General features: G+C 46.9%; 1 protein-coding gene across 2 annotated transcripts in view; it reads left to right on the forward strand.

The window, feature by feature from the left end:
- AKR1A1 (aldo-keto reductase family 1 member A1) overlaps positions 1 to 16,774 on the forward strand; it is a 428,825-nt gene that overhangs the window by 255,254 nt on the left and 156,797 nt on the right. The gene's annotated exons all lie outside the window — the stretch shown is intronic.

Genomic DNA, 16,774 nt, shown 5'->3' on the forward strand with positions numbered 1-16,774 from the left:
TGGAAGACGGCTTTTAAAACACCATCTGGGCATTACGAATATCGGGTAATGCCATTCGGCCTGTGTAACGCCCCAGCCGTCTTCCAGCGGTTCATGTATGGGATATTTTCGGACCTGATCGGAGTTAACCTCTGGGTTTACCTTGAGTACATTCTGGTATTTACCTCTTGTCGGAAGGACCATATCTTCCATGTGAAAGAAGTTCTCAGTCGATTGTCCTCAAATCATCTCTTTGCTAAAGCCGAGAAATGCCTTTTTCATCAGGACAGTATCGAGTTCCTCGGGTATGTAATCAGTGACTCTGGCATTCAGATGGATCCTGCTAAAGTACGAGCTATTCTGGAATGGAGGCGTAAAATCCTTGCAACGTTTCTTGGGATTCGTCAATTTTTATCGACGGTTTATCCCTCACTTTTCCCAGCTGTCTGCCCCCTTAACTCACTTAACAAGTAGCAAGGTGCCATTCGTTTGGGAATCCGAGGCCACGGCAGCATTCGGGAGTCTTAAGGAAGCATTCAGCACCTCTCCTATTTTGCACCACCCAAAAGAACAGAAACCATTCATTGTAGAGGCAGATGCATCCAACTTTGCTGTAGGATCTGTGCTCTTACAAAGAGACCAAGAGTCTGGGATGGAATTCCCGGTGGCGTAGTACTCCCGCAAGTTGAATTCCAGCGAGCGCAACTATGCGGTTGTCGAGAAGGAGCTCCTGGCCATAAAGACGGCTTTTGAAGAATGGCGACACCATTTATTGGGCGGAAGGTATCCAGTAGAGGTCCGTACCGACCATCGCAACCTACAGTATCTCCGTTCCTTACATTGTCGGACTTCCCGCCAGGCAAGATGGGCCTTCTTCTTTTCCCATTACGATTTCACCATTACTTACATTCCTAGCTCCCAGAATCTGAAGCGGATGCACTTTCTTGCTCTCTCGAAGACAACATCGAACAAGACCATTTGGATCAGTCTCTTCTCGCCTCGAAGCATTTTCTGTTGTATATCTCACATTTTTTACGTTCCGTAGCTCAAGGCACCTTGGCTAGTCCTGAACGGAGAACTTTGCTGGAACAACCTCATATATGTGATAAGGACGGGATGCTTTACTATGATAACCGGTTGTACATTCCCACCGCTCCGCTACGATCTGCTATCTTACAAGGATTCCATGATTCCAAGATCGGAGGACATCGGGGCATTCGATCTACCCAAGAACTGATAGCAAGACAATTCTGGTGGCCAGGGTGGGCCAGCCAGACCAGGCATTATGTGGAAAGCTGTCCAGTTTGTGCCCAGACAAAGACACCACGAAGGAGACCTTTGGGACTTTTGAAACCAATAGAAACGCCCCCCTATCCCTGGCATACCATTGCCACAGACTTCATTGTTGATCTCCCTCCGTCTGAAGGCAACACTTGTATCATGGTCATCATTGACTGTTTCACCAAGATGGCCCATTTCGTCCCCTTTCCTAGGATTCGTACTGCGGTTCAAATGGCACAGGCATTCCTACACAACATCTACCGTTTGCATGGGCTTCCAGAGAAAATCATTACCGATCGTGGATCACAGTATATTTAATCCTTTTGGAGTCAACTATGCCGCCACCTTGATGTACAGCGGGCCCTTTGTTCTGGTTACCACCCACAGACCAACGGCCAGACTGAGCGTACTAACCAAACGTTAGAACAGTACCTACGCTGTTATGCCAACACCACCCAAACTAATTGGTTGGCTCATCTGGATCTAGCCGATGTGGCTTATAACAACGCTGTACATTCAGCTACTAGAATGAGTCCCTACCAATGTACTTTTGGATTGCACCCCAAGCTTTTTCCATTTTGTCCAACCCAGCCCAGTACCATGCCTTCAGCTGATGCACTTGTGTCAAGGATCCAGGAATCTCATGCCTTAGCTACGAAGGTTCTTGCTGAGGCTCGCAAACGCATGAAGGATCAGGCAGACAGTCAACGGTGTCTTGAACCTGCTTTTCAGGGGGGGAGTCGGGTTTGGCTTTCCTCTAAAAATCTACCGGTCTGCAATTTCCCCACTAAACTTGCTCCCCGCTACTTTGGGCCTTTTCGGATCATGAAACGGATATCATCTGTGGCTTTTCGGTTGCAGTTGCCATCTTCTTGGCGGGTCCATCCCGTTTTCCATGTTTCTCTATTGAAGCCTTACCTACCTGATTCCTATGGTCGTTCTGGTTCTCGTCCCTCCGCTATCGATGTGGAAGGCATACCAGAATTTGAGGTTCAGGAGATTTGTGATTCACGGATCCGACGGGGAGTGCTCCAGTTTTTGGTGGATTGGAAGGGTTACCCTGCCTCTGATCGAACCTGGGAGCCTTGGAGAAATGTGCACGCCCCCCCGTCTGGTTCGCAAATTCTTTCTTTGCCATCCCTGGAAACCTGGGGCCCCTGGTCTCTCTGGGAGGGGGCATAGTGTTAGGACACCACCATTTCCTACCTGCGGGCGGTCCTTGAGGGGTCCCTCTAGCCTTGGGCGACACTGGAGACTTTACCCCCGTTACCGCTGGTGGGGTCCACGGGTACATGGGGTACCGTCTCGCGTGAACGCATCTCGCCGACTCCTGAATTCTGCGCATGCGCAGTTGGGTGGCGGCGTAGGGCTTGTGTTGCAAGCCTCGCTTTCGGGCCTGGTGCGCGCACGAGGAGGCGTTGCTTGCCTGGCCTCGTTCTCACAGGGACTTCCTTATTAAGCGGTCGGGTCAGGAACTAGTCGCGTCTCAACGCGGCTTGGTTCCTGACCCACCGCTTCGCTCTGTGAAAGTTCTGACCTGCTCAGTGCTTTTGCCTTTCCCTGCCTGTTGGGTAGGTCACCTGTCCAGCCTTCCCTTCTGGTTCTCTGGGGGGCTGGGTTCCTGCTCCTGGTTCCTCCTGTCCTGGCCCTGCCCTTTCCTACCTTCCTCCTTCCGAGGTCCTGCCCACCCTTTTGTGCCTTCTCCTTGCTTTGAGACCAGTCCCCTGTCAGTTCCTGCCACCTGGTGGTCTCTTGCCTTGGGGGGCCTTTTTCAGGTACCTCTGCCTGATCCTGTCTGCTGTTTTCCTCCGGCTTGGGCCTCATCTACCTTGCTACCAGCAACCTGCTTTGTTACCAGCATCCTGACTCGTTACCAGCATCCTTCCTTGTTAACAGCATTCATCGTCTCCTGGTTACGGTATCTGGATCTGGACCAACATCTACCAGCTCAGTGTCACGTTGGAACGGCCTTCCCTGTCAGTGCTTGCACTGTTCTGGCGCCACATTAAAATCCAGGGAAGTGCTTCAATTGTGGCGTCAGGAGTTGGTTCCCCTTCAACCCTGTGCCATTAGGGCGGGAGTGGGGCTGGCTTCTGGCGTCACCTTTCTCCAGACTACTAACCGACCGACAGCATCACCAGCCTGGCATCTCCTCAAAGTGCATCTCCTGGAAGCTCAGGTACGCCACGTCCCAGTGACGTATATCTTGACACCTTCTATAGCCCAGCTTTCCAGCACTACCTTCTCCTTAGGCGCTATCAGGTAATATTATCCCCATAAATAATGTCGCCATACATATAGTCGCCGGGAAACGGCATAGGCAACATTATTTATGGGGATAATGTATGGGGTAAATGGGAGCGTGGGTTGCGGGGCGTCCCCTGCTCCCTTTAAAATAAAAATATAGGGTTTGTCGGGCATGTCCCCCGCAGGTTCCATGCGGTAATATCGCTGCAAAAAACGGCGCCATTCTTGTATGGCGACACTTGTGCGGGGATATTATCACATGGAACCCCTTAGGCTGAGCCGTGACTTTAAGTTGCATGAAGGTTTGAACGCCTTGTTCTTTCATCACGTGTTTGACCTTAACTCATCCCAACCATCCCTTGACGCCTGTCCCCCACCATGTGGAACGATGGGTTACATCGGCCCAGCTTCTACATCGCCCATAGGCCCCTGAATCAGCCACCCAACAGCATATATGTACTAAACAGAAGGAGTAAGTCAATAACCCATCACAGCTATCCTCCAAAAGCGGGCTTCCGCGGACCCTTCCTAGGTTCAGATTAACCGTTAAGGGGGTCCGTTTTTTCCGCCCACCTCCATCTTGTCACTCTAATTGTGGGGACTCTGTTCAGGGCACATCATCGCCCACGCCAAGATCTCGAACCCCGTTTATTCCCTGAAATATCAGCCAACCATTCACTGCGATGGTCAAATACATGTCTAGCGCTAACATGTCCCACTGGCTGAAACTCCTGCCTAAAATACTCCTAATCCTCACAAATATTAAATAACCCATTTGTGATGTTTCAGGGGTGGTGTATGCTTCCTCAGGCAATATGCTAATTCGGTGCTGGGCAGCCCTTTTCATGGTGGCAGAGTTGCTGGTTGTAAGGCCAGCTAGGCACCGCCCCCTGGTGGCACCCTAGAGAGCTGCCCGCTGTAGAGCAGTGGCTGGAGGTCTCGGGGCTCCTGCCCTGCATGATTTGCCTCCTCAGTGCCTCGTGTTATTCTCGCCAGCCATTGCTCCGTGCTGGCTACAGTAATGAAACATGATGTGGTCGTTTTCGACGTGATGCATGTTGCGACTGTACACAAAGCCCGCTGAACAGGTCGGTGTGCATTCATCTGCTGCAGGCGTTCACTGAGCCCACGCTTGGCTCTGTGCCTAGGATTGGATTCTTAACCCTTTAAAGGTGCTCCTGTGCCTGTGAGCTGTATCCCCTCTTTCGTCATTTGTCCGCACGTCTGAGAACAGCGCTGGTATTGTGCCGGATTTCCTCGGATGCAAAACCTGGGGAAAATGTTGAGTTCACCTCCCGAATCACTGTTGAACAGTGCTAGATTGCAGCAGCCGGCCCAGCAGTGTGTGGATAATTGGCATGGCTATGGACTGCGGCATGTCCCTTAGAGCTGTGAATGGTGGGTGATTGGAAGTGTTGATGAATGTAGGCTCCTATTTCGGAGGCTGGAACTAACGCTACAATTATACTCCTTTTGCTAAACCAGTTACTATAATAATGTATATGTAGTGAGGCTGGTTTGTTATCTGATTTGCGCATATTTCAAATAATTCTTATAGCTGGCAGTGCGTTGTGGGATCTGTAGGATCTGGAGTTGGTCAAGGCGATGGGCACCTGGGAGGCGATGGAGCTCTGGAATGCGCTGGGAGTTCTAGTGGAAGGCCGTTGGAAAAGGCTGGGAAGAAGAGGTTACCAGGGGGGGCTCATTTACCCACAACGTGTGTGTTGATCAATAAGCAACCTACCTGAACAACCTGGATGTGTGTGGACATTCAGCCCTCTATCAGTGATCTTTATAACAGAGTGTTATTTCAGCCCTGCATGTTTACACTTTGCAAGCATATAACTTGCCTTCTTTGACGGCTCCACTACTCCACCCCCATGTGCAATCCCATAACAGTTTATTTCTATTTCCAGCCCTGTCTAAGTTCTGCAAAGGTTTCTTAGCATCGTTGTTGAGTTACTTATTTGCGCCTGGGCCAGACTCCTGCTTCACAGAGTACTGCTTTCAATCCTCACACAAGAATCCCACTCACGCAGCACTTTGCCTCGACAGAAAAAAGGGGTTCGAGCGTAAGGCCTGTGTCAAGCAAGAGAATTAGACACTGTGCCCAGTGTCCCCTCTGAGCTGAAATGCGTTGACCTACAGAAAGAAGTTCGAGTGATATTTCCCCCTGATATCAATGGTGCCATCCTACTTGGGAGGACTACAGTGATTAGCTCCACAGCAATCAGTGTGGTGTTATTTTTGCTTTAGCGTAATGTGGTGTCATTTTACATGGAAGGACTACCGTGATGATTGCCTCACAGCGGTGTGATGTAATCCCACAGATGATGGCTGGCGAGATAGCGGCCCGAGAGCGATGCGGCAACATCCTACAGATGCGGGTTGGAGAGATTGTTTTGCCTCAACGCAATGTGGTGTCACACTACAGTGTGAACTAGAGTGATTGTTGCCCCAGAATGACTGAAAACATCCTCCAGATCAAGGTTGGAGAGATTGTTGCCAAGGAGCAATCTGGAGAGATTAATGCCACGGAGTGATGTGGTGTCTCCTCACATGGAAGGGTTGGAGTGATCAGAGCGACGTGGAGTTATCCTAGAGACGGGGGTTGGAGAGATTGTTGCCACTGAGCGATCTGGAGAGTTTGATGCCACAGAGTGATGTGGTGTCTCCTCACATGGAAGGGTTGGAGTGATCAGAGCGACGTGGAGTTATCCTAGAGACGGGGGTTGGAGAGATTGTTGCCACTGAGCGATCTGGAGAGTTTGATGCCACAGAGTGATGTGGTGTCTCCTCACATGGAAGGGTTGGAGTGATCAGAGCGACGTGGAGTTATCCTAGAGACGGCGGTTGGAGAGATTGTTGCCACTGAGCGATCTGGAGAGTTTGATGCCACAGAGTGATGTGGTGTCTCCTCACATGGAAGGGTTGGAGTGATCAGAGCGACGTGGAGTTATCCTAGAGACGGGGGTTGGAGAGATTGTTGCCACTGAGCGATCTGGAGAGTTTGATGCCACAGAGTGATGTGGTGTCTCCTCACATGGAAGGGTTGGAGTGATCAGAGCGACGTGGAGTTATCCTAGAGACGGCGGTTGGAGAGATTGTTGTTCCAGAGCAACGTGGTAACATCCTAAAGATGAGGGCTATGGAGGCTGGTGCCCCAGAGCAATGTGGTGTGAAGGTCAGGATGTGGAGAGACATAAGTAACAAGAAAATGGAATTAAAGTTGTTTAGCACCAAATAGGACTACATTGTAGGAAGATCAGAGGGAAAAGAGTGGGATTAGATAAGAGAGGGAATGGGATTTTTTAAAGCCTGTTCCAGTTTCCATTAAGAGATGCAATTAGACTGTGAGAAAAAGCCCACAGACAGAGTCAAGAGAGGATGCCATAGCGGAGGCCAGAAAAATAGAAGAAGAATCGTCGGCAAGCGGTGGAAGAGTTTGGTGAACATCTGAGATGAACGAGAGCTTGCCAAGCATGAAAGAGGAAAGAAGAAAGGAAGGAGAAGAATAAAGGCGTTAGCAAACTGTAGAAAAGTACGTTAATTGGTCACAACTATCAGGTTCCAGAGGAAAGCTTTACTCCAGTTACACTTAAGATGGTAAACATGAACCACTGGGTCCCATCGCCCATGCTGGGGCCTCTCCAACAGACATGCCCTGGAACCTTCACAACAGGCATTCCTACAGTCACAGCTAAACATTCTCTCAGGCATTCCCTAGCACTAGGTTGACCAGACGTCCCGGTTTTCCCTGGACAATCCGGGGAAATCACCTTTAGTCCCGGGGTCCCGGGAGTTTTTTCATTTTAGAAACCCTGTCCAGGGTTTGCATGGTTGGGTGGCTACGGTAATTAAAATCGTTAATATTTTTTACAATGCTTACAGAATTTTGAAGTTGGAGGTTTGGCTTGTACCCCCAACCTTTCAGGTACAAGTCACAACACTTACTGACTGTGCCACAGGGACTAACTCGGAAATCGTGTACAGCAAGCCGTGTAATATCAATCGGAGCTAACGCTCGTTGTTTTGAATTGACATGCCAAGATTCACAGACAAAACTGCACAAATGAGATCATATAGAGTTTATAGAAAGGAGAAGTGCTGGAAATATGGTTGGGTGGTGGTTGTGGGGGAGTGTTAGGGGAGGGGCGGTAATTGGTGGGCTGCAATGGGGTAGTCCCTCTTTTATGTTTTTGGTCGTCCCAGTTTTTCGTTTTGGAAATCTGGTCACCCTACCTAGCACCTGCATTCACACCAAGCACGACACAACACATCTCCCTTCTTCATTCACACACAAATCCACAAAAGGAAACGCGCAGGGAACACTAATGCTAATGTGCTGAGATCTTTGGGAATGGGGCAAGTGTTATGGCCTTTAATGGTGATCCCTTCCAATAGGGTTTAATTCAGTCTTGTGGAGGGGGTGAGTATCTGAGCATTGGATGAGAACACTTGAAAGTGGTCAGTTTGTATGTACATGCCATGTCAATGCGTGGTGTTGATGTGAGTACCAGGAACGTTGATGAACATGCCTGACACATGAGGAAGTCCTTCCTGGGAATGTTATAAGGGTCAGTGATACGATTTGAGTGTCTGCCACTCTATTCTGGCAATACCTGAGTATGCTATACTAGAATGATATAACTGGTGCTGGGGTACCCAGAGTTGGCTGGCTGCCCAATCTTAGTATTTGAAATTAGCATTTGATTGGAATAAAGAGAATACGATGCAACTCACTGGCATTTGATGTTACTCACTGGCATTTTGTGGGAGTACTTTGGCATAAAAGCCAACACGGTTGGTTTTAACAGTGGTTGAAGCAGTATTTGGCAAACGCCAACTTTAATTCTTTCACTATGGCTAGATAATTCTAAATATGTATAGCCCATGACAAATATTTTGGATTTGGCCAAATTCTGTACGAACACCTATCGGAAGACAGACTTCGACCCACCTATAATGTTGGTGACTACCAGTGCCATTTTGCGGCAGGCAGAGATTTTAAAAGATTGTTTAGAGCTGGTCAGGTACTGGCAGAGCACAAATAAACCCTCCTATAGGGCGGGCCACACTCAGACTTGTCAAAGAGTAAAGAGGCAATACCAGATAGTACACTAGCAAAATCACCCGGAAGTGATGGCCCTGTGTGTCGCAATTCCGCTACGTGTGTCGATGGGAACTGGCTCTGGTTGGTCTCGTATGAAGTATTACCCGAAAAGTCCTTGCCGATATGGCGCTGGGCGGGCATGTCCTCTGTCTTCCCTGCTGTTTGCCCTGGCACTGGATCCACAAGAGTGGCATTGTGCAATGCTGTGTTAGTAAACACTCTTCCGTTTCCTGCTTTCTGTGTTCCTACTGCACTCTCGGCTCCTCATTAAGCTTTGCTAATAGCGCCAAACTGAATTACCGTGACTAGCAGTGGGACTGGCAGTTCCCTGCCTCATCAGGGGGAAGACAGGAGGGGTTGTTTTTCCCCATCCTGGAGTCACATAATACGTCATGGGGGGGGGGGGGCGGGGTACTAGTGCCACATGTGGTAAGAGAGACCGCCAGTACTGTTACTGATACGCATAAGCAAAACCCGTAATGAAATCCTATTTGGAAATACTACCTGTTTTCCAAGTACCGTCAGACTTCTAATGAGGCCCAGGTCCTCAGAAAGAGTCTTGCGGTGATGGGAATGCAGGCAGTATTTCAAATACCACATGTTTTCCCTCACTGCTGGATTATGCACTGCTTCTTACCACATGGGGTTAATATCACCTGGCCTTGTGGTTCTGGAGCTTCAAAAGAATCCTCCAATGTGCACCCCCACACAAACATTGGGGTCCCCTGAACATCGCATTACTACAGGAAAAGAAACGTCTGTATGGACACACGTATCAGTGGGAACCCTCACTCCCATGTAATATGGAAACATGTCATGAACTATTTTTTTCCGCCTACACAATGTTAAACATTGTATGGAACCGGGGAGAGTCGCTACTGCACACAATCCGTTTCCATCATGCAAAGTAGGAGTCACCGCATACAAAACATGTGGACATGTTGCCTGTGGATTCTCGGAAGTACTGCAAGCAGTACCCGGGAGGATAGCCCAGGGGCAACGTGCTCGCCTTGGAAGCAAACTGACACTGAGCGACACAGCTTCGATGTCGGGGTCCGCGCTTAGAAACCTCTGGGTTTTACGCGCGTTATACATAACTTATCATATCATAACATTGTTAGTACCAGCATGCTGGATTTGTGAAATCGGATGGTTTAAAATGGCGCAGTCGGGCTAAAAAACGGTGGTGTGGAAGGTTGCCCAGAGCAATTGCCAGTGGTTTAGATTCAATCGAAACCTTCCACCCATCACTTTTGTGGTCAGTTTGTTTCTCCTTGTGAGAGAGGGTATGCCCAGACGTGGGTCCCTTGCTCGCTGCGCCACAGGGAACAAGGCTGCACCTCACTGAGAGGGTCCAACAAGGCCGAAACATGTCTGGGGTTGCTTGGTTTTCTGTGCAGAGAGGACCTGGCCTAGCAGTTCGGGCTGGGCTGCTAACTTCGGTGGCGGCAGCTGCTTACTGATTTGCACTTGGCTGGTCCCCTTTTGCAATGGCGCAGACGGGCTAAAAAACGGTGGTGTGGAAGGTTGCCCAGAGCAATTGCCAGTGGTTTAGATTCAATCGAAACCTTCCACCCATCACTTTTGTGGTCAGTTTGTTTCTCCTTGTGAGAGAGGGTATGCCCAGACGTGGGTCCCTTGCTCGCTGCGCCACAGGGAACAAGGCTGCACCTCACTGAGAGGGTCCAACAAGGCCGAAACATGTCTGGGGTTGCTTGGTTTTCTGTGCAGAGAGGACCTGGCCTAGCAGTTCGGGCTGGGCTGCTAACTTCGGTGGCGGCAGCTGCTTACTGATTTGCACTTGGCTGGTCCCCTTTTGCAATGGCGCAGACGGGCTAAAAAACGGTGGTGTGGAAGGTTGCCCAGAGCAATTGCCAGTGGTCTAGATTCATTCAAAACCTTCCACCCATCACGTTTGTGGTCAGTTAAAAAAATACTGGAAACGATAATTCTTTGGAAAAAATCTGCCAGGCTCATGTGAAGGCAGCAATGTCTGTTACTTTTCTTCTCATTTTTTTTAACCTATGTACTCACCAATTGTCTGTGTTTCTTAGCCCTATATGTTTCCTCACTACTTTTCTATATTCCATCATATTTTCTGAGTGATTTAACCACACTTTAGTGTTTCTGCACCTCTCTTCTGTTTCCTAGTCTCCTTACCGACCCCTTGTCAATGTGTTTTTGCACCTACCTGTGTTTTGTGAATTCTTTTGTTTTCAAGCTCTGTTCGGAGTTTCTTTGCCTCTCTTCTGATGTCTTCACACTTCCCTGTTTCCAGGCCTCTTCTAAGTATTTTCAGCGTTTTCCCAATTCTCTGTGTTTTCATGCCCCGTCCAGTGTCACTATAGTGTAACGGTTTATTGAGAGGCCACCCTCAACACAGGGAGTTCCTTCCCTCCCCAAATTAAGTGTCACACAATAAATGGTTAATGTCAGTTCTTTTATTCAGCCCTATCTCAGCCTCATATCATCTGGGACGTCATTTCACCAAAATGCCAGGGGTCGTGGAAGTGATGTCATTTGACCCTGCCCGCGAGTAGCATCACAGGAAGTGATGTCTTTTGACTCTGCCCTCATGTGACATTGCCAGAAGTAGCATCCTAAGGCAGTATCCCTCAGTATACTAAGTGAAATATGGTTACAATAGCAATGTAATATGACCCACATTTAACACAAGAATGAATCGTCATGTGTAGCAGTGTGTCAAGGCCCATATTATCACGGAAGTGTATGAATCCAAATGATAAATCCCCTCTTTCTGTGTATCCGCCCTGTTATTTCAAAATGAACACAGAGCGAAATCACATTCTGGGGGGACATGGGTGGATTGGCGGGTGTAGGGATAAGGGAAAGGTAGGATAGAAGGGGAGAGAGGGAGAATATTTCACCAGAGAACACGTGTTCTTATACAGTTGCTCTTCCTTCACTGGCACAGCGCCACCTCATATCATGGGGTGCACAAATCTGGAGTTAGGCGCTTGTGCACTTCACCCCTCCAGTGAATGCTGTGGACCGGAGCTGCTCAGCGCTGACCCTCTAAACTGCAGCAAAAGAAAATATGCTACAACACCAGGGGTTCTGTGTGCAACCAACCTACTCGCACACTTTACTTTTTCGTTCTTTCACCAATACATCAGGGCTGTGGACCCCTGAGCTGCTCAGCGCTGGCCCTCTTGACTGCAGCAAAATACATTCTGCTCCAAGACTAGGGACTCGGTGTGCAACCACTTACTTGCACACTTTACTTTTTCTTTCTTTCACCAATAAATCGGGCCTTAGCAAACCTGGTCTCTGGGCCTTCCCTGGCCGCTATAGCCATCTACAGTGGTCTATAAAGCTCTAATTATACCATGTCTATCGAACAGCTTAACATTCTTTTTAAGTAATATTTTTAAAATTGTACATAACGTTTTCGATACAATGAACTGAGTTGCGTGATGCATTCTCGCTCTGCACTGAATACATTGTTAGTCGAAATACACGAGCAGCGTTACTTATGCTGTTGCCTATTCGCTCTACAGTTTGCACAGTAAATCAGTGAGTCTATTTTTTAGATTTTCAAAGCAGCAGATTGAATATTACATTGCCACCATCTCACTGTGAAGCCTACCAAATTGATGCTTAACTTTTTTACTACGGATCAAGTAGTTTCGAGTTGAAAATGTATATCTGTCCATGTGCCATTTCCGCAGGATACATAATGAAAAAAGTGACGATATACCCGAGCTGCTCAGCGCTGGCCGCTTGACTGCAGCAAAAGAAATTCAGCTACATACCAGGGGCTCCGTGTGCAACCAACCTACTCGCACACTTTACTTTTGCTTTCTTTCACCAATAAATCAAGCAAACTTAACTTTTTAGCTTATCAAGCTATTAGACCTTATGGGTATGAACACATTTTCAAAGCGTGCTGCTTTATTGTGGACCATCATGCATTACTGATACTTTGGGTTACCTTCTGCTCAGCCCGGAGAGGAATCCAACGTGCCTCGTGTGGCTGGCTGTTGCCGCACTCAGAGCTCTGCTCTTCCCGCCTCAGCCCTGGACGAGCTATGGTTGCTAAGCAACCATAGCTCGAGTAACAGACATGAAAGAACTGGCGCGCCACGCTGCTTACACTGGCCGGGCTTGGGTGCCATCAGATCTGGAGTTTGCTCGTTTTTTATTAATAGTTTGTAACAAACTATTTATAAAAATGCACAAGCTCCAGGGTCTTCCAGTCCAGGCCAGAGTTCGCAGAATTATACCAGGCGTCGCAGGGGAGACAGCAGAGGTCGCTCTTGCGACCGCCGGTGACCCCCAATTGACATCCCTGCATATCATGCCCCTTGGATCCCTCCCCCTGAACTACCAATGAGCCAAGAACCAGGCAGGTGTACAGGAAATATATTTGTATTTATTTGAATTATAGGTAACAGAAATCACACTAAACTACAAATGCCTCCATCTTTGTGGGTCACAATTAACTTCTTGTTAAACAAATAAATCACACAAATGGGTTGGAAAATAAAACACAAATTACAATACTTTTCTTTCTGCAGATTTCACTTCAATTAATATTTAGCGCTGGTCAGTGAACACAATCAATTTACAGAGGTAGAGCTGTGCAATTTCGATTTTCTTGCGCGCTTAAAAAGTCTAGCAGTTGGGTTTAGAGATTGGTACAAATGTATATGGCAATTATGATTTCACTTACAGTTTGGGTTTAGAGACGGGGTGATTTAGCTGTTTGTTTTCAGACCCCCTCACTGAAAGGTCAGTGTGGGGGAGGCTGGATAGCAAAAACTGGGATGATTTATTTTAGTGTTGGTTTAGGAACAAAGGCACCCTTTTTCTTAAAAGAAGTTGGGGTTAACAGGCAGCATAGGATTTCCCATTTACTGTACAGTCTATAGTTTTCAGCGCACACTGCGGATGAGCTGTGTTTATTTTGAATTTTAACAAAAATAACCCTGTGGTGTTCTGCCAAGGGGAATTAATTAAATTAATATTTTAGTTAAATAGGCTAAGGATCTACAGAGTCCCCCTACCCTCCATGCCCACTATAAAGGAAAAGGATTTAAGGACAGCAGATTCCCCCACCTTTTGGTTGCAAAGGGTTCAATTCTACTTACATAGAGTTCAGGAACGTCAGCTGCATTTCAGGTCCTTCTGGAAGGACTGGGCAGGGGTCTGGTCACTCCACTCTCAAGATGGTCCGCCACTCTTCACCAGAGGGCCCAGTCAGCTTTTTTAGGCCTCCCCAGTAATGGACAGCTCCACCCAGATGTAAACTCAGCAATCGCCTTTGGTGATTCCTTGTGCCTGTCAGATGGTAAATTTCAGCGGCTCCATCCCTTCCTGATAGTGCATCCACTTTATATAGCAGTGATGACACCATCAAGTTTACAATCTTGGGGAGTACCCTGCAAGAGTTCTCTCAAATAGGAGTGGACAGTTACCCATCTCTCTCCTCCCAAATCCAGCCTCTCTATAAGGACTGGTTTAGGGGTCTGGAGCAGACATATGACAATTCCCATTTGCAATCCCCTTTGTTTTCATGTCAAATATTTGTAAAAATCTAGTTATGTGTCATAATCTGTGTGATTTACCAGTAACTGCCATTATATGATATGATAAGTTATTTATAACGCAATTAATACCCTGAGGTTTCTAAGTGCGGACCCGGGGATCAAACCTGTGTTGCTCCGTGTCGTCTTGCTTCCAAAAGAAGCACGTTGCCCTTGAGCTATCCTCCCGAGGGTGGGGGTTTGCTGGGAGAAAAGAGCATTGGGATAAACTAAGGAATCACTGTGGGTGTTTTTAAAAAACTCCCATCTGTTAATGTGCAAAGAAGTCCTATGTGTGTTTTGATTTCAAATCTTCAAATTCAACCTGTATTTGTTGTGGTCTATTAAAAAATACATGTCAGTCAATTGATGCAATACTTTGTATTTGTGATTACTGTGTTGTGCCATGGCTGCTGGTGTTTTGTTTCGGATTCACTGAAGAAATTAAAATAAATATACACTGTTAGGTTGGAGGCCTAACCAAATTGGAATCTGCTAAGAGCTTTGTTGTCAACACCTTCACGGGGGAACTCCCCGAGTTGAGAGTGAACACCCAATAAACTGTAACATAACGGGGGGCTCGTCGGGATCACTTGAGAGTTTTCACTTGTGACATTTGCAGCAGCAGCAGACTATTCATTTGAGTGTAATTGCATTGCAGTGGATAGAAAGTTGTTTGCATTGTTAAGGTGCCACTCAGAAGTGTACCCTGGGTACCAGGGAGGTGTATAGAAAAAGCAGATTTGAATAGAACTATCTTAAGTTGACATTGTGGGTAGAGACTAAGCAGTAAGAGGGTTGAGATTTTGCCCCTGCATAGAGAGTATATAAGGTTGCAGAACACATTTCAGAATGAGCACCGTAGAAATCAATATGCCAGGAAGCACCTCCTATCCAAATTATTTATCAAAGGTGAATGGGTGAAGAACATATATATTCTGCTTCAGCTAATCATGGGGAATTTAATAACGCAATAGCCGAGACCACACCATGTTGCACGGGCGTTTGGCAATTTTCAGCCATTTTTACAAAAAACATAATTATTGGGAACATGCAATGTATTCCCCACATTCCTAATTTTACCCTCCATCAGTTCACCAACTCCCAAATTCTGAACATTGTCAGAGCAGCCAGGAACACTGTTTAGCTGGTTATTAAAATTCCTTAAGTCGCAGGTGGAGGAATTTTAAATCAGCACAACTGCATGGAAATTATCTAAAAAATGAAACATACATGTAATCAGTGCGACTTGTGGTTTCTGGGAAAATGCAACAATAGTGACAGTCCATTTAAACAAATGGAATCTTCATATGTGCAAATAAGAGCTTTCCTTCCTGCAGACCATTTGTCTCCCTCAGCCAGCCTGTGACCAGAGCTTTTTTATCAGTCTCTTTGATGTTGGTTGTTTGAAGTTGGTGACTGCAGCACCTAAATACCTGAGGTGCACCGGCTAGAGCTATTTGCTCTGCATTGAACTGCCTTCAGAGACAGCAAGTTGGGGGGACACTTGGCTTTCAACACCTTTGAGGCAATCCACATTTTATAGCAGTTGTAAACATCAGCAGTTGTAAACATCTGGATGCAAGCCAGGCAGTCTCAGTGGGGAAGTGCTTTGTGACATTTATCCCACAGCAAGAAAAAGGGTCTGCCTCGGGCCTACAGGAACCTTTTCATGGAAACAAAGTGAGCTTTTCTTTTCAAATGTTTGCCGGTATTTTGCATGTGTAGCATAATATACATTACGTTTTGTCAACACGCACCGTGTCTTTTTCCTGACATCTTCATGTTAGCGGGGGGGGGACATTTTTCTCATATCTTGCTTTAAACTGCAAACACACATGCAAAGCCGTGTTGTTGTTAGTGTTTCAAAATCCTATTTTACATGTGAAAGGGGCCTTTGAATTTCTTCTACCTTTGTGAATTAAAATGCTGTTTTACCTTTTGTAATGACAGGTAGGCCTTTATCACACTGACCATCCATGTGTTACATGCAGAAACCCCACCGTCTGCCTTATAGGCCCATTTTCAGTGTGAACATTTTGTTATTAATGCTGGCAGGTCATTTTATTGTGGGCCCTTCAGTACCATTGGTTTGGGGTCTTTGATTACACCCCACAATACTCTCTTCTGTTGTCTTAACTCTTCCCTGTTTCCAAGACTCTTTTAAGTATTTCATTACTCCTGTGTTTTCTCAATATTTGTTCATACCCTGTCCAGTGTCACTTCACCTCTCGTCTAATGCACTTTTTCCCATTTCCAAATCTCTTTTAAGTATTTTCTGCATTTTCCCAATTCTTCAGTGTTTTCTCAATTCTTCTGTTTTCATGCCCCGTCCAGTGTCAATATACTCTCTTCTGATGTCTTCACACTTCCCTGTTTCCAAGCCTCTTGTATTTCCTTACTCACTTCAGTGTTTTCTCAATTATTTTGTTTTCATGCCCGGTCTGTGTTGTTATATCTCTCTTCTGTTTTCTTTTCTCCCACCTCTTTTCACTGTTTCTTGCTCATTTCTGTGTTTCTTCTTTAGTGTTGACCCATCTCTTCAGTTTTGTAGTCCCATTATGCTCCCTGCCTCCTTCTAGTGTTTCCTCTGCTCCTTCCATAT

This window comes from Ambystoma mexicanum, chromosome 1q, assembly GCF_040938575.1.
Source record: "Ambystoma mexicanum isolate Mex_15411 chromosome 1q, UKY_AmexF1_1, whole genome shotgun sequence".
NCBI lineage: Eukaryota > Metazoa > Chordata > Amphibia > Caudata > Ambystomatidae > Ambystoma > Ambystoma mexicanum.